Source organism: Musca domestica, unplaced genomic scaffold, assembly GCF_030504385.1.
Source record: "Musca domestica strain aabys unplaced genomic scaffold, Musca_domestica.polishedcontigs.V.1.1 30, whole genome shotgun sequence".
In the NCBI taxonomy this organism is placed as follows: Eukaryota; Metazoa; Arthropoda; class Insecta; order Diptera; family Muscidae; genus Musca; species Musca domestica.
In genome coordinates, this window is record NW_026712300.1 from 10,425,696 (window position 1) to 10,449,921 (window position 24,226).

Below are 24,226 nucleotides of genomic sequence, written 5' to 3' on the forward strand. Positions count from 1 at the left end.
TGTAATCGGTTCAGATTTGGATATAGCTCCCATATATATTTTCGACCGATTTCGTTAATTTGATGCCTCAAACACAATATGAATGTTCGATTTCAATGAAATTTGGAATGTATGACTGGATTTGATCCGAAAATAAATCTGTCAAATTATATTGAAATCGGTTCAGATTCGGATATAGCTCCCATATACATTTTCGACCGATTTCATGTATTTGATGCACCAAACACGCTATGTATCTCTAATTTCAATGCAATTTGGAATGTGTAGCGGAAATTAAAACAAATATACATTTGTCAAATTAAAATCGGTTCAGATTTGGATATAGCTCTCATATATATTTTCGACCGATTTCATGTATTTTATGCACCATACACGATATGTATGTTCGATTTCAAAGAAATTTGGAATATGTAACGGGATTTTGATTAGAAAATAAATTAGTCAAATTATACTAAAATCGGTTCAGATTTGGATATAGCTCTCATATGTATTTTCGACCGATTTCATGTATTTTATGCACCATACACGATATGTATGTTCGATTCCAAAGAAATTTGGAATATGTAACGGGATTTTGATTAGAAAATAAATTAGTCAAATTATACTAAAATCGGTTCAGATTTGGATATAGCTCCCATATATATTTTCCGCTGATTTCACGTATTTGATGCACAAAACACGATACGTATTTCCGATTCCAATGAAATTCGGCATGAGTGGCTAAATTTGGTACAAAAATAAATTCGACAAATTATATTTAAATAAGCTGAGATTTGATAATAGCTTATAGCTATATACTCATCCGATTTCACATATTTGATGCACCCAAAGCGAGAGAGACAAAATCTGGTACCAGAAAAAATTGCCAAATTATATTGAAATCAGTTGAGGTTTGGGTATAGCTAACATATATATTTCGGCCGATTTCATACATGTTATGCACCAAACATGATATATATGACCGATACCAATGAAATTCAGAATGTGTGGCGGAATTTGGTTACAATAATAAATGTGACAAATTAATTGGAAATTAGTTAAGATTTGGATATAGCTCCAATATATATATTCTCGGCCGATTTCATATATTTGACGCACCAATTTCAATGAAATATGAAAGGTGTGGCGGAATTTGGTGTAAAAGTATTTTTTTTTAAATTATATTTAAATCGGATCAGATTGGGATATGATTTTAATAAGAACCATTGACCCACAACTCCTAGGCTAACACTAAAAAACAACACAATAATTAATTTGAAATACACTTATTACGGCGAAGTATGTTGCTTCACTAATTGCAATACAAATGCCACTCAACTTCAAAAGATTGTAGTTTACTGCACTCTTGGTATTTGCTATGAAATAAATAAATCCGAAGGACAAACCCTTCGTGTATGTATGTCATGTTACTGCTTTTCTAATGGTTTTGGTTATTTACGCATTAAAGTAGTGCAATAATTTTTTTTTTTTTAATTTTTAAATTTGTTTTTTTTTTTAACCAACATATATTCGTAAATAAAATTTTGAATGCACATAAAGTCAAAAGGGGTAGCGAAGCGCACCGGGTTCAGCTAGTATATATATAATATTACACATTGTCTTCAAATTTCGTACATCCCCATATTTCTACCAACGCAAGATCAGGTTTGAATAACGGATAGATCGAACTTTTTTCTTATTTAATGGTCGAACTCCATTAACTACGGAAACAACGACTTAATTCTACACAAAATATTTCCTGAGCGAACACTCATCACAACAATGAAAAAATATGTCCCATCCTTAACAAATTAGAGCATTTACAAATAAATTACGACATTTGAAAATGCAAAATAGAAACATTTAATGAAATTTTCATAATATGCAGGAAAACTAAAGATAAGATGGATAAGATGGGACCACTCCTTCTAGTACATACCCCACAAAAGTTCCAAATTTGGAATGTTTAAAACACTCATAAAATGCGAAATGTGCATCACATTCTCTTTAAATTTCACACATAATAATATTTTAACAATTACAAGATATGGTGTGAAGATGGATATAGGGAACTACTCCTTCTGGTACCTCCCCACAGTGGGTCAAAATTTTGAATAATATATCGCTCATAAAATGCGAAGTAAGCATCCAATTACTTTCAAACTTAGCACATCTTAATATTTCTAAAAAAAGAAGAAGATCTTGTGTGAAGATGGGATATATCAGCCCACTCCTTCTTGTGCCTCCCAATCAAAGGTCAGGGTTTGGAGTATCTAAACCACTTATAAAACTTGAAATGTTCATCGCATAGTCCTTAAATTAACCATTAAAAGATATGGTGTGAAAATTGGATATACCGGTTCACACTTTTTGGCACCTTTCTCACAAAGGGGCAAAATGTTGAATAAATAAATCGCTCAGAAATGGGAAGAATGTATCCGATTATTTTCAAACTTCGCATATCCCAACATTTCTACCAATCCAAGATCAGATGTGAATATGGGCGTTACGAAATAAGTCCCCAATGAAATAAGTCCCCAAACAGAAAATGAAAAAATCTGGGGCTTTATTTCATAATGAAATAAATCCCTAAAAATCAAAATGAAATAACTCCCCAATGAAATGAAAAATCTCCCCAAAATAAAATGAAATAAGTCCCCATAATTGGGGATTTATTTCATAATGAAATAAGTCCTCCATCCATTAACAGAATATATATATAACAGGTATATATACATTAATGAGCTATTATTGTATATGTTTTGCGTTGATATGTTAAGTATTTGAAAGCAATTTTTGTTATAAATGGGATGATATTATGGAATACAATATTCTATTTACACCAAAAAATTGCTTTCAAATACTTAACATATCAACACTATAAATTGTTAGCTGATTGAAGGGAATGGAAATAAAAATGTACGTATGCGCATAACTTTTTAATTCGCGCGAATTTTTTCCTTGATGCCAACACAGGCATTTTTCACCCCCTAAACAACCAATATCAGTCAATTAAAAAGTTATGCGCCTACGTACATTATTATTTCCATTCCCTTCAATCAGCTAACGATTTTTCGTATTGTGGCAGTTTAACCACAGTTCCAAATTACCAACAACCCAATATTTTTGAATTCGGGTAAACCAAATTTACAGCCTGACTCATAGCTGCCTCGTAGTCCATTATGAACATATGAGGATCCATATTAAAACTATTTTCTTTTATATAAATAAGGACATCATTGTAAGCCTGCTTCGTTTTACGATCCATCAAAATGAAAAAAAAAAAAAAAAACTGGAAAAATCTACAGTAGTAATATTATTAGTCGTGAAATTATATCAGTTTCAAATGTGGCACCTACTACGTCTACTACGTCAAAGTATGCTATGTATACTATAAGAAGCTGTTTGAAGCATCCATGTGGGACGATTTTGAAAGTTGCATCCATCAGATATGTCCTCTGTGATGGTTGAATGTTTTCCTTAATTAACTCAATTGATTTTAATGAGGAGAATAAACAGAATGAGTTATTTTCTTCCTTTATGCAGGCAGTAAAAAAATGTCTGGGGTTATCCTCATCTTTTGTCAATCCAAACTGTGTCCACACCGCCTCGTAATTAAATGATTCAATAACTTGAACGGCATTTTTCGGGGAAACACACATTTTTACTAACAATCCTTTGCAGACCTCTTTGTATTTTTGGAAACGAAATATTTTTCGAATCGTTTTGGTTGCTGAATATTAAATCAAAACAATATATGTGTATTTATAGGTATTTAAACTTAAATGTTTACTTACTTTTCGCATGCATTACGGAAAGATGATGAGGAGAATAGTACTAATAGCAGTTCGATTTCCTCCCAAGACACTCCCAATTCCTTCACAATCCGTCTTAATTTGGTTTAACACTTTTAGTTCCTTGTAGTATTCTTCTTCATTGTCATGATTATGTTCAATGTACTTTTTATCCAAATAACACTTTTCGTTTTCCACGTTCACTCTTGATTTACGACTTTTTATTCTGCATACATATTTAAGCACACCTTTATATGCAGATTTTTTCACATAAATCATTTTTTGTTCCGGAACATACAACAACTGCGAAGTTTTTCTACGACCTGAAATAATTTCGAATTCCATTCTAGTCATTACGCGTATATATATATATATATATATATATATATATATATATATATATATATATATATATATATATATATATATATATATATATATATATATATATATATATATATATATATATGTATATATATATATATATATATATATATATGTATTATATCATTTTTTCGCCGCAGCATGGTCTCACACTAGAAATCTTTGATTTCGACGATCACAATAAACAATTTATGCGCAGACTCGGAGACTGCCATAAAACGATGTATATATATTTCGGGTTTTTTATATATATATATATATATATATATATATATATTTATATATATATATATATATATATATATATATATATATATATATATATATATATATATATATATATATATATATATATAAATTAATTAATTAAACAAGGTATACTTCAACACTTCCCCTTGTTTTAATGATTAATATTAAGAAGATTGATGAAGTAATGCAATCGAAGAAAAATAAGGTAGAAATTTGAGATACCAAAATATTGCCTTCAATTACCTTTTCCCGAACGAAGAAGTGTTTTGAAGAAGTATGCTTCGTTCGGTTGTGAAACTCAGGATTAAGAGACAGTCGGATAGCAGCAGTATTATCGATGTAAATTACTGGAACTTCTTTATAGCTTTTTAAGTCATTGTAGAGGCTTTTCAACCACATTAATTCCTTAGCGGCCTCACTCGCTGCAATCATTTCGGCTTCGGTGGTTAAGGTAGACACATTTGGTTGTCTTTTGTTTATCCATGATATACTAGGTCTGCCTGCATAACATGCTACTACTCCACGACGAAACTAAACTATTGCAAACGTTTGCAATCGTTTTGTTCTGTATTTTCCCGAAGTACGCAACGAAACAAAACCAATACTCAGTTAACGGCACTTGTTTTTTGTTTTGTACTGTTTGTGTATGTGAGTGGAAACAAAACTGAAATTTAGTCTGCTGGATGACACAACGTTGAAAACAGTACAATACACATTGCGAACGTTTGCTTGTATACTAAGTCATTACAAATATTATAGAAAGTAATATTAAGATGAATTAATGTATTTTTAGTCATATTTGGAAAAGTTTTAATAAAATAATATTATAAAAATTGGTAAAAAAATAATTTGCCTTCATATTCAAATGCTCCATTTACTCTTGTTAATAAAATATTCTCCAAGTTTGTTGGTGTTCGACGAAAACAATCTCTCCACGCTTACTTGTGTACATGGAATGAATGCAATTGTTGTTAGGGTATTGCTTTCTGTTGTCCAGTAGTCTAAAATATTTCCAAAATGGGTTTAGAAAGTAAAAACAAAAGCAGTACAAAGCCAGACTTGTTATCAAAGGTTATAATCAGACCAAGGGAGTTGATTTTAACCAAACTTTTAGTCCGGTAACAAGAATGTTTGGAATGTGTGATGGAATTTGTCTAATATAATAATTTGCAACATGATATTAAAATCGGTTCAGATTTGGATATAGCTCACATATATATTCGGCAGATTTCATGTATTTGATGCATCAAACATGCTGTGTACGCCAAATTTCAATGAAATTCGAAATGTGTTGTGGAATTTGGTCTAAAATTTTACTTGCCAAATTATATTGAAATGGGCTCAGATTTGGATATGCTACCATATATTCATTTGGCCGATTTCATGTATTTGATGTTCCAAATACGCTATGTATCTCTAATTTCAATGGAATTCGGAAGGAGTAACGGTGTTGGTATTGAAAATGAGATACATCGGTCCACGTTTCGGTATAGCCGTCATATAACGGTACCTCCCGATATTCGGTATTTTGATGATTTTCGCCACATTTTTTCACGGATTTGTCTAAAAATTGGTATATTTAGGTAATAATGGGTTCTAGCTCGTGTGGAGAAAAATTTTATGTATAGATCCATGTTTTGGTATATCCTTCATATATCGGTACCTCCCGATATTCGGTATTCTTATGATTTTTGTGAAATTTTTTCAAGGCTTTGTCTAAAAATTGATATTTGTAGGGTGTAATGGTTTCTAGCTCGTGTGGCGAAAGTCTACGTTTTGGTATAGACCCCATACAACTGTACCTCCCGATATTCCGTGTTTTGATGATTTTCCCCAGTCTTTTCACGGATTTGTCTAAAAATTGGTCTTAATTGGTCATGATGGGTTCTTGCGTCGGTGGCGAAAGATTATATGAATAGGTCCACGTTCTGGTATAGACCCCAGATAAGGGTACCTTCCGATATTCGGTATTTTAATTATTTTTGACACATTTTTTGCGGATTTGTCTAAAAATTGGTATTTGTGGTTCACAATGGGTTCTAGCTCCGGTTTCGAAACATTGGGCTTATACACGTTGTTCTCTAGCCCCATATAACGGTACCTCTCGATTTTTTGATGATATTTGCCAAATTTCCCACGAATTTTCCTAAAAATTTGAATTTGTTGGTCAAAATAGGTTGTAGCTCGTATGGCGAAACATAGCATGTATAGGTCCACATTTTGGTATATCCCCTTATAACGGTTCCTCTCGATACTCGATATTCTGATAAAACTCGATATTTGGAGTTCATAGTGGGTTCTAGCCCGGTATAAGTATACCCACCGATATTCGGTATTTTGATAATCCTAGTCACATTTACCCACATAATTGTTTCAAATTTGGTACTTTAGGAGATTTGATAGATGGCAATCCTTGAAGTATATAATTGCCTATAGAGGTTCCCGTTTTGGTATTGCCCCATATAACGGCCTCACTCACTTTATGTTTTTTTTTTTTTTTTTTTTTTTTTGGCCCGGCCGAACTTAATGTTTTGTTACTTATTATACCCTCCACCTTGGAAAGGATTGTATATTAACATTTCCATTCCGTTTTTAACATCCCTTAATATTCATCGTAGACCCCATAAAGTATATACATTCATAAGCAGCATAAAATTTTTGGACGCAGCATGGTCTTACAAAGTCGCGGCATGGTCTTACAAATGTTCAACTGCTAATTGTCATCGTAGATAAATAAAGGTAGATTCATTGGTGTAAACAAATGTGAACAATTTAATGTGAACATTGAAAATTCAAAAATGCTATAATAACACTTTAAAAATTAGTAGATTTTTAAATAATGTTTTGTACAAAGTGATTGGTGACGTTTTTATTATAGTTAAAAAAGTTTAACAAACAAACAAATTTTTAATTTAGATTTACATTTTTTACAGTTCATTGTAGCACTAGCTTGTGGAATACACTCAGTTTTGCCAGTGTTGTGCAAAAATATATGGGCAACACAGTTTTGTTTGGCGCTGGTATGATGTATCAAGAAAAAAAATTAATTTGTTTAAAATAGAATATGGAAAACGTATAACAATACTTCAAACTTTCACTAAGAGAAAAAATTTTAAAAGTTTGTGACTTCGTGTGAGCGGTACGTTAATCGTTTCGTTTGTTTTCTTTCGCTGGTTGTTGATCGTCCTGTGTTTCTTTAGCCTCCATAATCTGCATCACTATAACATTCAAATTTCTTTATGCTGTTTGTTTGGTAAATTATTCCATAATTACATGTACATCTTCAGTTGTAGGGGATTCAAGAAATGACAAAACGCCAACACAAAATGCCAAATCCGGACTAGTTCCTAACTTTAAATACATTATTTCTCCAACTGCTTGCCGATATGGAAAATCAGTTGTTGATTTTTGAACATCAGCAACGGTTGCAATACTTTCCATTGGAGTTGATACTGCTCTACATTCCAAAAACGTAAATATTTCCAAAATTTTCTTCTGACTTATTTTTACACATTCATCTGACTTTTTAATTTTTAAGCCAAGAAAGTAATTTGAATCATTGTGGGTAATTTTGAATTCTAAATCATCGTCTCTATACAGAACAATAATTACTTTCTTTCCCTGTTTTTCTCTGATGTATAAACAACTATCAGCAAAACTTACTTTAAATCCCAATTTGGTTAAACATTTTTGGATTCCTGTATTCCAGCACCGTGGTGCTTGCTTAAGACCATACAAACTTCTTTTCAGAGAACAAACTATTTTTGTACCATCTTCAAATCCTCTTGGCTGTTGCATGAAGTTAGTTACTTTCAACACTCCATTAAGAAAAGCTGTTGGAACATCGAACCTCGCTAATTGGATCTTTTCTGTGGCAGCAACACTCAAAAGAGATGGAATTGTGGACATTCTTGTTACCGGACTAAAAGTTTGGTTAAAATCAACTCCCTTGGTCTGATTATAACCTTTGATAACAAATCTGGCTTTGTACAGCTTTTGTTTCTACTTTGTAAAGCCATTTTTATGGGAGAGCTTTAGCTTTACTTTAGTAGCTTCAAAATAAGAGTTTGGAGTTTCTGTGCTATTAACAAACTGGGATAGCATAGCTAATTCTTTATGAGTGGCATCTGAAATAATAAATTTTCCGTTTCTTAATTTTCAAAAACTACAAATTCCTTCTTCCGATTTCTGTCTGTTGTTACTTTCTGATCCAGCATCTTCAAAATCACTGTCAGAATTTGAATTAATTTCTAAATTGTCTTCCGTGTTTGGCGAATCTTTGGTTAATTGGTAATTTTCTGCTTCTACAGATTGATCCATTGAGGCATTAAAACGATTCTGAATTTGCTCTTCTTGAGCGAAATCATTGTAACGTTCAATCTTTGTTAAATCGAAAGGTGTTGCATCATTATCAGGATTTACGTTCGATCTGATACGATTTTTTTATACCCTCCACCATACATAGTATGGAGGGTATATTAAGTTCGTCATTCCGTTTGTAACTCATCGAAATAATAATTTTAGACCCAACAAAGTACATATATTCTTGATCAGCGTTAAATTCTAAGACGATTTAGACCTGTCCGTCTGTTGTAAACACGCTACAGTCAGTCGGTGCACGATATCGTATAGCCCCCATATAAAGGTGCCCCCGACATTCGGTATTTTGATGATTTTACCCACATTTGTTAACGGAATTGTCTGGAAATCCACACAAGGAGTTCCTTGCGGGCACTTTATACCTCGGAAGAGAATTATCTATATAGGTCGACGATAGTCCCCATATAACGGCACCCCCCGATATTTGGTATTTTGATGATTTTAGACACATTTTCTAATGGAATTGTCTGAAAATCCACACAAGGAGTTCCTTGTGAATACTTTATCCCTTGAAAGAGGGTTATTTGATGAGTATTTCACCCCCTGAAAGAGAATTGTCTATGTAGGTACACGATATCGTATATCCCCCATATAACTGTACCCCCCGATATTCGGCATTTTGATGATTTTAGCCACATTTTCAACAGAAATTTCTGATAATCCACACAAGGAGTTCCTTGTGGGTACTTATTTTAAAGACTTTAACAGAATTTTCAATGGATTTTATTTTTTTGAAAATTTTCTAATTACTTCCAAATGGTAGAGCGTATTCAAAGTTCGACTTGGCCGAACTTACTGCTTTGTTACTTGTCTTTTTTTCTCTAGATTCAGTTTCTCTGTTATGCGGTTATTATTTATTTTTTCTACAAATTTAAGATCTCTTGAAACCTTAACTTTTTTCTTTTCAGATAGATAAATACCATATCGCTCATCTCCATCATATCCAATCAAATATCTTTTTTCAGCTTTCTGGTCCATCTTCTTCCGCTTTTGATTTGTAATGTGTATATAACATGTTGATGCTATGATTCGCAAATGTCGTATTTTAGTCTTCTTACCATACCATTTTTCGAAAGGGCTAATATCAGCATCGTATGACTTTCCTGTCCTGTTTATTATGTATATTACTTATTTTTCAAACTCACACCCTAAGGATTCTGGAAATTGGAAATTTATTGGAAAACTAAGGGCTCTCTTTCAGCACTTTGGTGTATACGGAGCCGTCAATCTATGAGTAACTCCATGCTGAGCAAGAATTTTTTTCGTATCGTTGTCAAATTCGCCACCATTGTCTCTAATTTACAATGTCTTTACAATGTGTCCTTAACATTTTGCCTGTATCAACATTAGCGAATCTATGACATCTGATTTTTGTTTTAAGAAATACCCATATCGATATTTTGTATAGTCATCTTTAAATACTACAAGGAAGGTGGGAAAGGGCAACATACATCTGTTGATATTAATTCTCCAGGGTCGAAGCTTCACGTCTTACAAAAGGTTTTCTACAAGATTTTCCAAAAATGCATGGTTCACAATTGTATTCTTCACTGAAATTCCCATTTCTTTTTGATAACTGGTATAAGTGTAACAACTACTTTTCTTCAATTAAGGGTATATTCTGTGTGGGTGATTTTGGGCGGGCATTTAGTTTGAATACAAACTACAATTAATTTCTCGTTGACGATGTACCATAAGTTCTCCATTAAGGTACATGTTACATTCTTTTGTGGTAGATGTAAATTTGCTATTCGGATTTCTGTCGTGGGCTGCTAAAATCGAAAAAACGTTTAGAGATATTTATGGCACATACCATACGTCGTTAAAAGTCACAACTCTCTCCTTGTTATCGACCTTTGATAACAGCTCTGTTTGCCCCTTCCCAATATCTCTTTAACACTCTTTTCCTGCAAAATATAGAGAATTGGGCTGTGAGATAAGAGATAATTTATAGAAAATGTTTAAATGTGCGTGAGGTACCAGATATGGTCGACCGAAGTATGCAATTTTCATACTTCATCTAATAAAGATAACAATATTAGTATGGAAAAAATACAAGAAAATAGAACATTTATATCCAATTTATGGGAAATCATAAAATCCATATTCATCTCAGGTTTCTGGTTGAGAGAAATATTTAGATTTGAATTTGAAAAGTGTGACCCTTTGTGGGTGAGGTACCAGAAGTGGTTAGTGACAGGTTAGCAAAAATGTTGGCATGTGTGAAATTTTATTTCACCTCATTTGACAATGATTGTAGTGCTACATTTGTATGATCCACAATTGATTTTGATTTGGAGTGGCCTTTTTTTCTTACAATAATGGCAAATATTTTCAGTTTTTGCACTTACTTTCTTCTTTTTAGAGTACTTATCATTGATGACTAGAGCTTCTTAATCTTCAAAATTCTCAGTCTTCTTCAAATTGAGTTCATAGAGAAAATGCTGCATAATAAGTTCGTCTAAAGACTTATCTTTGTCTCGAGTTAACATCATCCAACTCGATTTGAACATTTTTTATGATGATGGTAGCATATGCAGAATCTTACACATTAGAAGCAGTTCAGGAAGCTTTTGGTTACCTTTTCATTCCAAACCGGCATTATTTTCTGTCCACAAACTTTTAAGTTTCGAAATGTGCGTGGAAACGTCCAAATCTTCTAACCATTCGAACGAAAAAAGTTCTGTGCACATCTTGAAAAGTTAGTCCTTGGATGTTGCTTCAAATTGTTGGTTTAATGCTATAGATATATATTGGCTATAGAGATTCCCGTTTCGGTATGGCCCCATATAACGCCCTCCCTCACTTTATGGTTTTATGCAAACGGACTTACTGGTATATGAAGTTTAAGGTGAAACAAGCTTGAATTCAGATACTTTAATATAAAAATGTTTCCTTTACCGTAAGATTGATGGTATTGAAAATTTGACCCGGCCGAACTTATTTTTTTTTACTTGTTAAATGCTTGCGTTTGTTTTATTTCTATTTAAGGACCACAAAATATTTGTATATAAATTTTTGAAAGAAAAATAAAAATAATAATAATATATATGACTTAATTTTAGAAGACTTTACAGCTAGCAGTGTGAATCTCAAAACTAATGTTAATGCACAAGATTCTAACCTTCACACAAAAAGATCTCGTCTCGTTTTTACAGATCTGCAAAGACGTACTCTGCAAGCGATTTTTAAGGTTTGTGATAACATTTTGTCCTTTGTAATAATTAATATTGAGGTTCCATATTTAGGAAACAAAGAGGCCTTCCAAGGAAATGCAGGTTACTATTGCTAGACAACTAGGCTTAGAACCTACAACTATTGGTAATTACTTTATGAATGCGCGCCGTCGTTCAATGGATAAGTGGGTAGATGATGGAATAAAAGACATTAATAGCTCTGCTAATAGTATATAATTAAGCATCTATTTCTTGCATGATATGTAAAATAGTTTATTTTATTGATTTATTAAAATTGAACAACAGTCATTTAAAGAAGCTAATATTGTCTTCTACCCATTTTATTCATGCATCTGCATTATGAATATAAAATTGAAACAAAATTCTTTAATTTTGCACCGTTTAAAATTATGTATCATTATTGGTTACATGTCAGCTATTTGTGTTGTTAGGAATCGTTTAATGGCGAGTCACGTTTGAAAATTTGAACAAGTAAAAAGCAGCTAACTTCGGCCGGTCCGAACACTTAATACCCTCCTTCATTCGGAAGGAACTTGAAATAAATCAAAAAATTTCCGGAAACTACCACATAGATAAAAACTGTTATAAGGAGACTATACGAAAACGGCTGTAGTACCCATTACGAACTTCAAATACCAAATTTGAAACAATTCCGGTGAATATTGTCGCTAAAATCATCAAAACACCAAATAACGGGATGTACTGTTATGTAGGGGCTATACGGAAACGTGAACCCACACACGAAATTTTTGTCATATACTGTAGTACACATTACGAACTTTAAATACGAAATTTGTTACAATTCCGTTGCATAATGTCGCACAAATCATAAGAACACCGAGTATTGGGAGGTATGAAGACGTGGACCTGCATCCAAATATTTTTGTCATAGCCTGCAGCACTCAAATACGAAATTTGAAATAATTCTGGTAAATAATGTCGCTGAAATCATGAAAATACCGAATATCGGGGGTACCGTTAAATAGGGGCTATACTAAGACGTTGACCTGCACAGGCAATTTTCTGTCATAGGCTGCAGTACCCATTAGGATCTTCCAATACGAAATTTGGAACGATTCCGGAGAATTATGTTGTTGAAATCATCAAAATACCGAATATCGGAAATTACCGTTATATGGAAGCTACACGAAGACGTGGACCTGCATACAAAAATGTTTATCATAGTCTGTAGTATCCATTGCGAATACGAAATTTGAAATAATTTCGGTAAATAATGTCACATAAATCATTAATATACCGAATATCGGCAGGTACCGTTATACGGGGGCTATACGAAGACATGAAACTGCATTCAAAATTTTTTGTAATAGGCTGTATTACCCATTACGAACTTTAAATATGAAATTTGAAATAATTCTTGAAGAAACTGCCGCTAAAATCATGAAAATACCGAATATCGGGATGTATCGTTATATGGGGGCTATAGGAAAACGTTGATTGACATGGCCCATTTACGAACTAAACCTGACTACTGGTATGCATGTATGCAAAATATTAGCCTTCTATCTCAATACATTCAACAGATAGCGTGATTACAACAGACAGATGAACAGACAGAGAGACGGACATCGCTAGATCGTCTTAGAATCTTACGCTGATCCAAAATATATATACTTTGTAACGATATCGTTAACCTATATAGATAATTTTCTGTCAGGGGGTAAAGTGCTCACAAATAACCCCTTGTGTACAATTTCAGACAATTCCGTTGAAAAATGTGGCTAAAATCGTCAAGGGACCCTTGTGTGGAATTGCAGCCAACTCCCTTGAACAAAATACTGAATATCGGGGGGTACCGTTGAACGGGGGCTACACGATATCGTAGAACTATATAGAAAATTCTCTTCCAAGAGATGTAGCACTCACAAGGGACTCCTTGTGTGGAATTTCAGACAATTCCATAGAAAATGTTGCTAAAATCATGAAAATACCGAATATCGGGGTTTACCGTTATATGGGAGCTATACGTTATCGTGGACCGACAGATCCCATCTTCGAACTTGAACCGCCTGCAGACAAAAGACAGCTCAGTGCAAAATTTTAGCTTCCTATCTTTATTCGTTTTGACTGTAGCGTGATTACAAAGAATATATATGATATAATATGATCAAGAATATGTATACTTTGTTGGGTCTAAAATTATTATTTCGATGGGTCACAAACGGAATGACAATCTTAAAATACCCTCCATACTATGTATATGGAGGGAATAAAAGCATTAAGTTCAGCCGATCCGAACTTTTAATACCCTCCACCTTTGGGTAAAGGAAACATTAGAACCCATTATGCTCCACAAATACCAATTTTTAGACATATTCTTGGAAAACTGTGGCAAAAATCATCATAATAACTAATATCGGGAGGTAACGCTGTATGGGGCGATGCAAAAACTGGACCTATAAAATCCAAATCCGCAAAGAAATGTGGCAAAAATCATCAAATTACCGTATAACGGGAGGTACCATTATATGGGGGGTTTACCAAAGCGTGAACCTATGCATACAATGTATCGCCATACGAACTGAAAACCAGAATGTCATACAAATACAAATTTTCACACAAATCCTTAACAAAATGTGACATAAATCATCAAAATACCGAATATCGGGAGGTACCGTTACAGGGGGGGGGGCTATATGAAACACGAACTAGGACCCATTACGACAAATCCTTAAAGAAAATGGGGGCTATTCGAAGTCGTGGAGGCCCACAGATAATTTTCTTTCATAGGCTGTAGTATTCACTACGAACTTCAAATATCAAATTTGAAAAAAATTCCGGTGAATAATGTATCTAAAATAATCAAAATACCGAATATAAGGGGTACCGTTATATTAGGGCTATACGAAGGTAGGGACCTGCATTTTCTGTCAAAGGCTGTAGTATCCATTACGGACTACAAACACCAAATTTGAAACAATTCCGGTTAATAATGTCGTTAAAATCAACAATATATATGGAACTACATTTTCTGTCATAGGTTGCAGTATCCATTACGAACTTCAAATACCAAATTTGAAACAATTCCGGTGAATAATGTACCTAAAATCATCAAAATACCGAGTATAGAGGGTACCGTTGCATTAGGGCTCTACGAAGACGTGGACCTGCACAGACAATTTTCTGTCATAGGCTGTGGCATCCATTACGAACTTCAAACACCAAATTTAGAACAAATCCGGTGAATAATGTCGCTAAAATTATCAAAATACCGAATATCGGGTAGTACCGTTATATGGAGGATATACGAAACTTGGATCTACACAGACAATTTTCTGTCATAGGCTGTGGCATCCATTACGAACTTCAAACACCAAATTTAAAACAAATCCGGTGAACATTGTCTATAAAATCATCAAAATACCGAATATCGGGAGGTACCATTATATGGAGTATATATGAAAGCGTGGACTTGCACAGATAATCTTCTGTCATAGGCTGCAGTATCCCTTACGAACTAGAAATACCAAATTTGAAACAATACCGGTGAACATTGTCGATAAAATTATCAAAATACTGAATATCGGGAAGTACCGTTATATAGGGGATATACAAAACTTGGACCTGCACAGACAGTTTTCTGTCACAGGCTTTATTACCCCCTACGAACTTCAAATAATAATTCCGGTGAATAATGTCCCTAAAATCATCAAAGTACCGAATATCGGAGGTACGGTTGTATGGGGGCTATACCAAAACGTGGAACATTTTCCATACCAAACGTCCTGCAGATATAATACACATTTAAGTAAAATGTAATCAAGATACTTCACTTCGTTCGGAAGCTAGCGTAATTTTCATTGACGGGCGGACATTGCTAAATCGACATAGAATTTTATGCTGATCAATCATATATATACTTTGTGGGGTCTAAACTGTATATTTCGAGGTGTTACAAGCGGAATGACAAAGTTAATATACCTTCCATACTATGCTGTAAGGTATAAAAATTCTGTGTATAATGCAGCTAAAATCATCATAATACCGCATATAGGGGATACCATTATATTAGGGCTATACGAAGACGTAGATCTGGACAGACTATTTTCTGTCAAAGGCTGCAGTATCCCTTGCGAACTTCAAATACCAAATTTGAAACAATACCGGTGAAAATTGTCGATAAAATCATCAAAATACCGAATATCGGGAGGTACCGTGATATGGATACTATACGAAGACGTGGACATGCACAGACAATTTTCTGTCTTAGGCTGCAGTATCCGTAACGAACTTCAAATACCAAATTTCAAGCATTTCCCGTGAATAATATTGCTGAAATCACCAAAATACCGAAAAGAGGGAGATACAAGTATATGGGGGCTAAACCAAAACGTCGGCCTACAGGACGCATTTTCAGTACCAAAAATCCTGCAGACATAATACACATTTGAGTAAAATTTAATCAACATACCTCACTTCGTTCGGAAGCTAGAGTGATTCCCACAGGCGGTAAGACGGATGGACATTACTAGATCGATATTGAATTTTATGCTGATCAAGAAAATATATACTTTGTGGGGTCCAAACTGTAAATTTCGAGGTGTTACAAACGGAATAACAAACCTCATATACCTTCCATACTATGCTGTAAGGTATAAAATTCGGTGTATAATGTAGCTAAAATCATCATAATACCGAATATAGGGGGTACCTTTATATTAGGGCTATACGAAGACGTAGATCTGCACAGACAATTTTCTGTCATTGGCTGCAGTATCCGTTGCGAACTTCAAATACCAAATTTGAAACAATACCGGTGAAAATTGTCGATAAAATCATCAAAATACCGAATATCGGGAGGTATCGTTATATGGAGACCATACGAAGACGTGGACATGCACAGACAATTCTCTGTCTTAGGCTGCAGTATCCGTAACGAACTTCAAATACTAAATTATAAACAATACCGGTGAATAATGTCGATAAAATCGTCAAAATACCGAATATCGGGAGGTATCGTTATATGGAGGCTATACCAAAATGTGGACCTATAATTAAAGTGACTCGCCACACGAACTGGGACCCGTTATGATCTACAACCACCAATTTTCAGAGAAATTCTTGAACAAATATGTCAATAATCATCAAAATACCGAATATTGGGAGGTACCGTAATGTGGGGGGTATACCAAAACGTCGGCCTACAGGACGCATTTTCAGTACCAAAAATCCAGCAGACATAATATACATTTGAGTAAAATTTAATCAACATACTTCACTTCGTTCGGAAGCTAGAGTGATTCCCACTGGCGGGCAGATTGTCGGACCTTGGTATATTGACATAGAATTTTATGCTGATCAAGAATATATGTGGGTTCAAAAATGTATATCTAGAGGTGTTACAAACGGAATGGCAAACTTAATATACCCTCCATACTCTGGTGGAGGAGGGTATTAAAACTATTATTTAAAGAAAGTAGGTATTTCGACTGTGAATTGTAATACAAAAGAGTTTTATATGTAGTGGAGAATTGTGATATATTCACATAAAAAAAGCTTTCGCAAGATTTTCTATCCATATCATACGAGAAATCCAGCTATGTGTGCGATATATACATATATAAACTAGTGGGTTAAAAATGCTCATAAAATGTTTGTAACATTCACATGCGTTCTAAAACTGTGCTTGGAAAATGAAAAATGCAAAGTAAAGATATCGAAAAAGGAATTGCAACATCAAATTGGAAGAAAGGAAGGCTACTTTTAAAGTCAGAACTTGTCAATAAGAAATTAAGTCTGAACTAAAAGGTGAATTCGATAATGACAAGCACCCGTTTATATACACTTTTAAGATATTGACGAAAGTGTTCAATTCAGATGTTCCTCAAGCTATTAATTTGTATACCCTCCACCATACTATGGAGGGTATATTAGGTTTGTCATTCCGCTTGTAACACCTCGAAATATACATTTTAGACCCAACAAAGTATATATATTCATGATCAGCATACAATTCTATGTCGATCTAGCAATGCCCGTCCGTCTGTGGAAATCACTTTAGCTTCCGAACGAAGTGAAGTATGTTGATTAAATTTTACTCAAATGTATATTTTGTCTGGAGGACTTTTGGTATTGAAAACGGGCCATGTAGGTCCACGTTTTGGTATAGCCCCCATATAACGGTATCTCCCTCTTTTCCACGAATCTGCTTATAATTTATCAACACAAATTATTTGGAAGCATGAAGTATATGTATGTTATAGATCGTGCTGAAATTCTATGCACATGCCCGTTCTTTTAAATATCTTAAGCATTCGAACATAAAAAATGCAAAGTCAAGTTACACCAATCTCTTTTGGAAAAACCAAAAAGTGGCGAGTCCGTAATAGGGGGCCACACTATAACAGTTATCTATATGGACAATTTTATACTACAAGAATTGCTATGTATTGCGCCAAATTTGAAGCAATTTCGTAGATAAATTTGAGTAGGATTATCAAAATACCGAATATCGGTGGGTACTGTTGTATGTGTGCTGTAGGAAAACGTGGGCCTAGATATTTAATGCTCTGCCACAGGAGCTAGAACACATTTCGAATACAAACACCATTTTTAGACAAATCCGTCAAAAAAGGGGTAAAAATTATACAAAGCGAGATGTCGGAATTTACCGTTACATGAGGACAATGAGAAAACGTAGACCCATAGGTACAATGACAAGTTTTGGAGAAATTTATAAATTATATAAAAAATTTATTATAGTCTAAACGACGACGCGGACCTGCACAGACAATTTTCTGTCATAGGCTGCAGTATCCGTTACGAACTTCAAATACTAAATTTGAAAGAATTCCGGTGAATAGTGTCGCTAAAATCAACAAAGTAACGAATATCGGGAGGTACAGTTATATGGGGGCTATACGAAGACGTGGTCCTGCACAGACCATTTTCTGCTTAGGCTGTAGTATCCATTTCGATCTTCAAATACTTAAAAAACTATAGCTCTATAGTGGTAGGTTTGGATTCCGCTGAAGGTAAGTAAGAAGAGAGAGTTAAGTAAGCTGCTTCAACGAAAACCCAAAATGTGGAGTGGACTGTATTTTAGGTTTAGCTTGATGAAATTATTCCTCATAGGCAGTGAGGAATAATATGAGAAAAAAGAGAGGAGAACAAATGAAACCAATTAGAAATTTTCTTAAACGTTACAAAACGTAATCACAATATTGAGGAGAGATGCTTACCGATGCGAGTCATGGAAAAAAGTGAGTTAAGCATAAAAAGACTGCACTGAGTAAACACGATAATGATATTCTACTTTCGTTAAGATAAATAAATGGATACTTAACGAGAGTACTCGGTAGATCAATAGAATTCTTTTTACACTTATTCTAATGATAATTCAAAATATATTCATAATAATTAATGTTTTTCTTGTTATTCGACCTTTTTATATTTAAATGAAACAAGTGTTTTTCGAGCTTGAGGTCTTCGTTGTTGTATTTATTTTAATATTCCAATATTTCGAAATTCAATGAATTTCATCTTTAGGGAAATAGTCATGTGTATAAATACTAAATTGAATTTTTATAATTAACTTAAAGCTAGCGTAGGGTTTCTACTCCGTCAGTGCAATAATGTAACTTGACGGAGTAGAAACGCTACGCTAGCTTTAATTTAATTATAAAAAATTCAATTTAGTATTTATACACATGACTATTTCCCTGAAGATGAAATTCATTGAATTTCGAAATATTGGAATATTAAAATAAATACAACAACGAAGACCTCAAGCTCGAAAAACACTTGTCTCATTTATATTCATAATAGTAAAATTATAATAATATAAAATGCATGTTAATTGAAACAAATATATATATTTATTCATATCAAGGCCCCGGCCTTGCACCTGTGCAATAGATGCGGAAACACATAAAACTGACGCCAAGGATTTAATGGGTTGCGAGAGCACCCTTTGATCAGCCAAAATTATGTTGCGGGCAGCTGCATGTGAGGGCTGGGTTGTGTGGTGATCTTGGCGGGCATTGAAACGACCTGGCAGTTGCTTATGTTGGTTTTGAAGTGATTGTTGTTGTTGTTGCGATGTTCGTGGTCACTGAAATGATGTTCGATGACGGTTCCGGTTGCTGTGTTTTGAAGCTGGTTGTCGAGGCATAGGGACGTGACGAGTGACATGATTGTGATGTCCACACTGGGCGCCAAGCGACTATGCATATTCGGGCGAAAATTCACTTGCGATTCGGAGCGGAGTATGGTGTGTTGCTGATAACCGCACTTCCAGCAGACATCTTTCGAATGACAATCCTTCACGGTATGGCTCTTGGCTAAGCAGTTCAAGCAGAAAATGTATTTTCAAATGATGTTGCGCCTCGCAGGTAATCTCATCATGATAAACTTCGGGCAGAATCGTAGGGAATGGCGCTGCTTGTATACGACACACTCGTAAACCTCACGGCTGTTATATGACCTGAAATGGGACAGATATTAGTACGACCTATTTCAACTCATGGAAATAACGTAAATGAGATGAGTTATAAAAAATTAGATGAAATATGGCCACCAAATGATTAGAATGTAGTTTGAGCTGTAACGAATTGATATTTTGAAATTGGCCGTTTAGTCGAATGCATCATCGTCCAACAATGGCAGGTAACAAAGTTTGACAATTGGGCGAGTTATGAAGCCAGAAGCAATCTTTACTTCAACCACTTTCACTTGATCATCTGATCCGCTGTGTGTGTTGGTGATTCTACCTAATCTCCACTCGCTAGCGGGCAACAAATCATCCACAACGACGACTAGACCCCCCACTTAAAGATTAGGGGAGGTACGCCTGCATTTGTAACGTTTTTGTAATGCCTTCAGAAAGTCTTCTTTCCATCTGCGGGGAAATTGATGATGAATTGCTTTTAGTTTCAACCACCTATTGATAATAGGAGACTCACGGAGAAAATGTCAAGGTGTTAACGCAGTGAAAGCGGAAGGATCCTCTGAAACTGTAGATATAGGCCGCGAATTTAGAACACCTTATATTCCTGCTAGTACGGTAGCTAACTGTTCAAAGGTGAACTTATGAGCTCCTGCAATGCGCTTAAAATGGTGTTTGAAGCTTTTCACAGTCGACTCCAATACCCCCCAAATGAGGGGGCATGTTGTGGAATAACTTCCATTCAAAGCCATGAACCTTTTGGATCCAAAAACGGATTGAGCGACTTAAGAGAGCTTTTTATTGAAATTTCGATGCAACCATGTATGTTCTCTCCTTTGCCTACATTATGCGAAGTTATAAGCTTTGAAGCTTTTCACAGGCGACTCTAATACCGCCCAAATGAGGGGCATGGGGTGGAATAACTTCCATTCAAAGTCATGAATTGCACAGTCTGCTTATGCAATTTTGGTAGAAACGGCCAACATAAGCGAATTCTTTTAACACACGTTTGTACGTAGAAATTGACTTCAAAAATTTGAGGCTAGGTTCTCTACTTCGCTTTTCTTTCCTTCAGCAACCATGCACTGTATGTTCGCTCGTTTGCCTACATTATGCAAAGTTGTAAAAACACTGTAGACGAATCTGTTCACAAATTTATGGAATCGAACTTGAAATCAAACTTAGACACCGCATAGTTAATTAATTTTGAAAGCGGAACAGCGACGTTGAGCTCTAATTTCGGTAAGTAAACTGGCTGTAACAGGGCTACTTTACTTTCAGCTACGATCATATTACATAATACTATTCCCTTTTCTGTTTGACACCGTAAGCAGACTTAAGCACAAATTGCAGAAGCGTCCGAAAAGCTATGAATATCTACTTTGTCCTGAGGAATATATTGAATCCAGCACTAGGCATTATTGAGAACTGACATAAGATCTTGCTGATTTTTCATAGCTTCTGCTATAGTAAAGCCTCTAGATAATATATCGTCAACATATATTTCTCGCTGAGTTATTTTAGAGACATGGAAATTCATTTTTCGAGTCTTCTACGAGCTTCAAGAGTTTACGTATAGCGAGAAATAGTGCGCCATTTACACCAAATATGACTGTCTTTAAATTGTAATCTTTTATGGAAGACAATTTTTTCATAAGCTCTATCGTGGGGATGCATCAAAAATGGCCTATACATTTTTTGAGTGTCATCGCTGAAGACATAGGATTATTTTCGCCAATTAAAATTTAAAATATGTTATGTCGATTTGGAGCGTGGGGACAGTATGAAGCACATCGTTAAGAGAAAATCCTGACTTGGATTTTCGAGATGCATAAAAAACTACTCGTACTTTTGTGCTCTTAAATTCTGAACGCACAACTGCATGGTGCGGAAGATAAAAAATAAGTATTTGCCTTCAATACACAATTCATGAGACGACAACATATTATAGGAGACAACATAATATTCTTATAACTTGACTCGTAAAAATGAATCAGTCTGATCCGTAATGTTGCTTTGATCAAACTGTTCACAGAAAATTTCTAAATGATCGCATTCAAACAAAAATATATCATGTTCTGGGATGTTTGCGTTGTACTCTTGGCAGAAGTAGAGGCTTTGGGTAAATTAGGGGAACTAGTTTTTGACGAAGTCGAAGTTTTCAATGAATCGGCAGCTACGTTTTCAGAGACGGACATGTTGACTTCTGAATTAAAATCTTAACCATTCAAAAATAATCTTCTACAATCACCTATGATATCTTGGAATAAACTTCCCTTGTTCCTTTGAATATATTAAAATGAGACGAGTCATCATGATAAACTTCGGGCAGAATCGTAGGGAATGGCGCTGCTTGTATACGACACACCGTAAACCTCACGGCTGTTATATGACCTGAAATGGGACAGATATTAGTACGACCTATTTCAACTCATGGAAATAACGTAAATGAGATGAGTTATAAAAAATTAGATGGTCACCAAATGATTAGAATGTAGTTTGAGCTGTAACGAATTGATATTTTGAAATTGGCCGTTTAGTCGAATGCATCATCGTCCAACAATGGCAGGTAACAAAGTTTGACAATTGGGCGAGTTATGAAGCCAGAAGCAATCTTTACTTCAATCTTTACTCGCTAGGGGGCGAGTGGAGATTAGGTAGAATCACCAACACACACAGCGGAACAGATGATCAAGTGAAAGTGGTTGAAGTAAAGATTGCTTCTGGCTTCATAACTCGCCCAATTGTCAATCATCCACAACGACGACTAGACCCCCCACTTAACTTCTGAACTAAAACTGTTCACAGAAAATTTCTAAATGATCGCATTCAAACAAAAATGTATCATGTTCTGGGATGTTTGCGTTGTACTCTTGGCAGAAGTAGAGGCTTTGGGTAAATTAGGGGAAACAGGTTTTGACGAAGTCGAAGTTTTCAATGAATCGGCAGCTACGTTTTCAGAGACGGACATTTCCACTTCGGAACTAAAATCTTAACCATTCAAAAATAATCTTCTACAATCACCTATGATATCTTGGAATAAACTTCCCTTGTTCCTTTGAATATATTAAAATGAGACGAGTATTCTAGTTACAAATTAAATCGAGGAACTTATCTTTCCACAAAATTCTATGACTCTCTACTGAGTTTCATTTGAATTTGAAATTTCGTTTGAAATTGAGTATTTCCGTCGAAAAATCTTACAAAATTTCATTAAAAACTCATAACTGTTTCTTAAGAACGAGCAATAAGATTGTATCATCAAAAAATTTCCAAAAAACCAAAATGTTCAACACTATGGAATAAATACACACATAAACAATGATATAAGTGTATTTCCACAAAAAAAATAATTTGAGAATGGCATACTTGAGACAAAAAAAAAAAAAAACAATTCAATTGCTTTAAATATTATAATTCTCTTAATTACTTAACAATTATTTTTTTTTAATATTTTACTAAAACTCTCCAAATTCAAAAATTTTCCACAAATTTCTGCTTTTATGAAAATTTTGCTTTAATTCTCTCATTAATTGTTCTTTATTTATTTATTTCTTTCCCAAAGAACATCAATTTTACTTTATTATGTTAAAGCACAATCTTTTTTCATATACTGAAAAAAATTTGCAATCTTTGGTACATAAGAGAGTAGGGAAAATTGTATGCAGTGTTGGTGTATTAATATTTCTTCAATAAAGAAATTGTTTAATTGCATTTAAATTCCAAAAAATTTTGTATTTAAAATATTTCGCTGTAATTGACTAACATTTTTTCTTGACTATACACCCTTCCAACAACGAACTAATATTTTTGCTTGGGTGTAAAGTAAACGGTAC

The 24,226-nt window shown here is 34.3% G+C and overlaps 1 protein-coding gene across 10 annotated transcripts in view; it reads left to right on the forward strand.

Moving 5' to 3' along the window:
- LOC105262572 (uncharacterized) overlaps nt 1–12,314 on the forward strand; it is a 736,506-nt gene extending 724,192 nt beyond the window's left edge. For 8 of the 10 annotated variants that reach the window (XM_059124821.1, XM_059124817.1, XM_059124820.1 and 5 more), the window contains 2 exons: nt 11,852–11,979; nt 12,035–12,314. The gene's annotated coding sequence lies outside the window, so the exon portion shown is untranslated. Of the gene's footprint in view, nt 1–7,126; nt 7,146–11,618; nt 11,638–11,851; nt 11,980–12,034 lie in introns of those variants that run through there. The other 2 variants (XR_009342600.1, XR_009342599.1) reach the window with 2 other exon arrangements.
- The last annotated feature ends 11,912 nt before the right edge of the window (nt 12,315–24,226 follow it).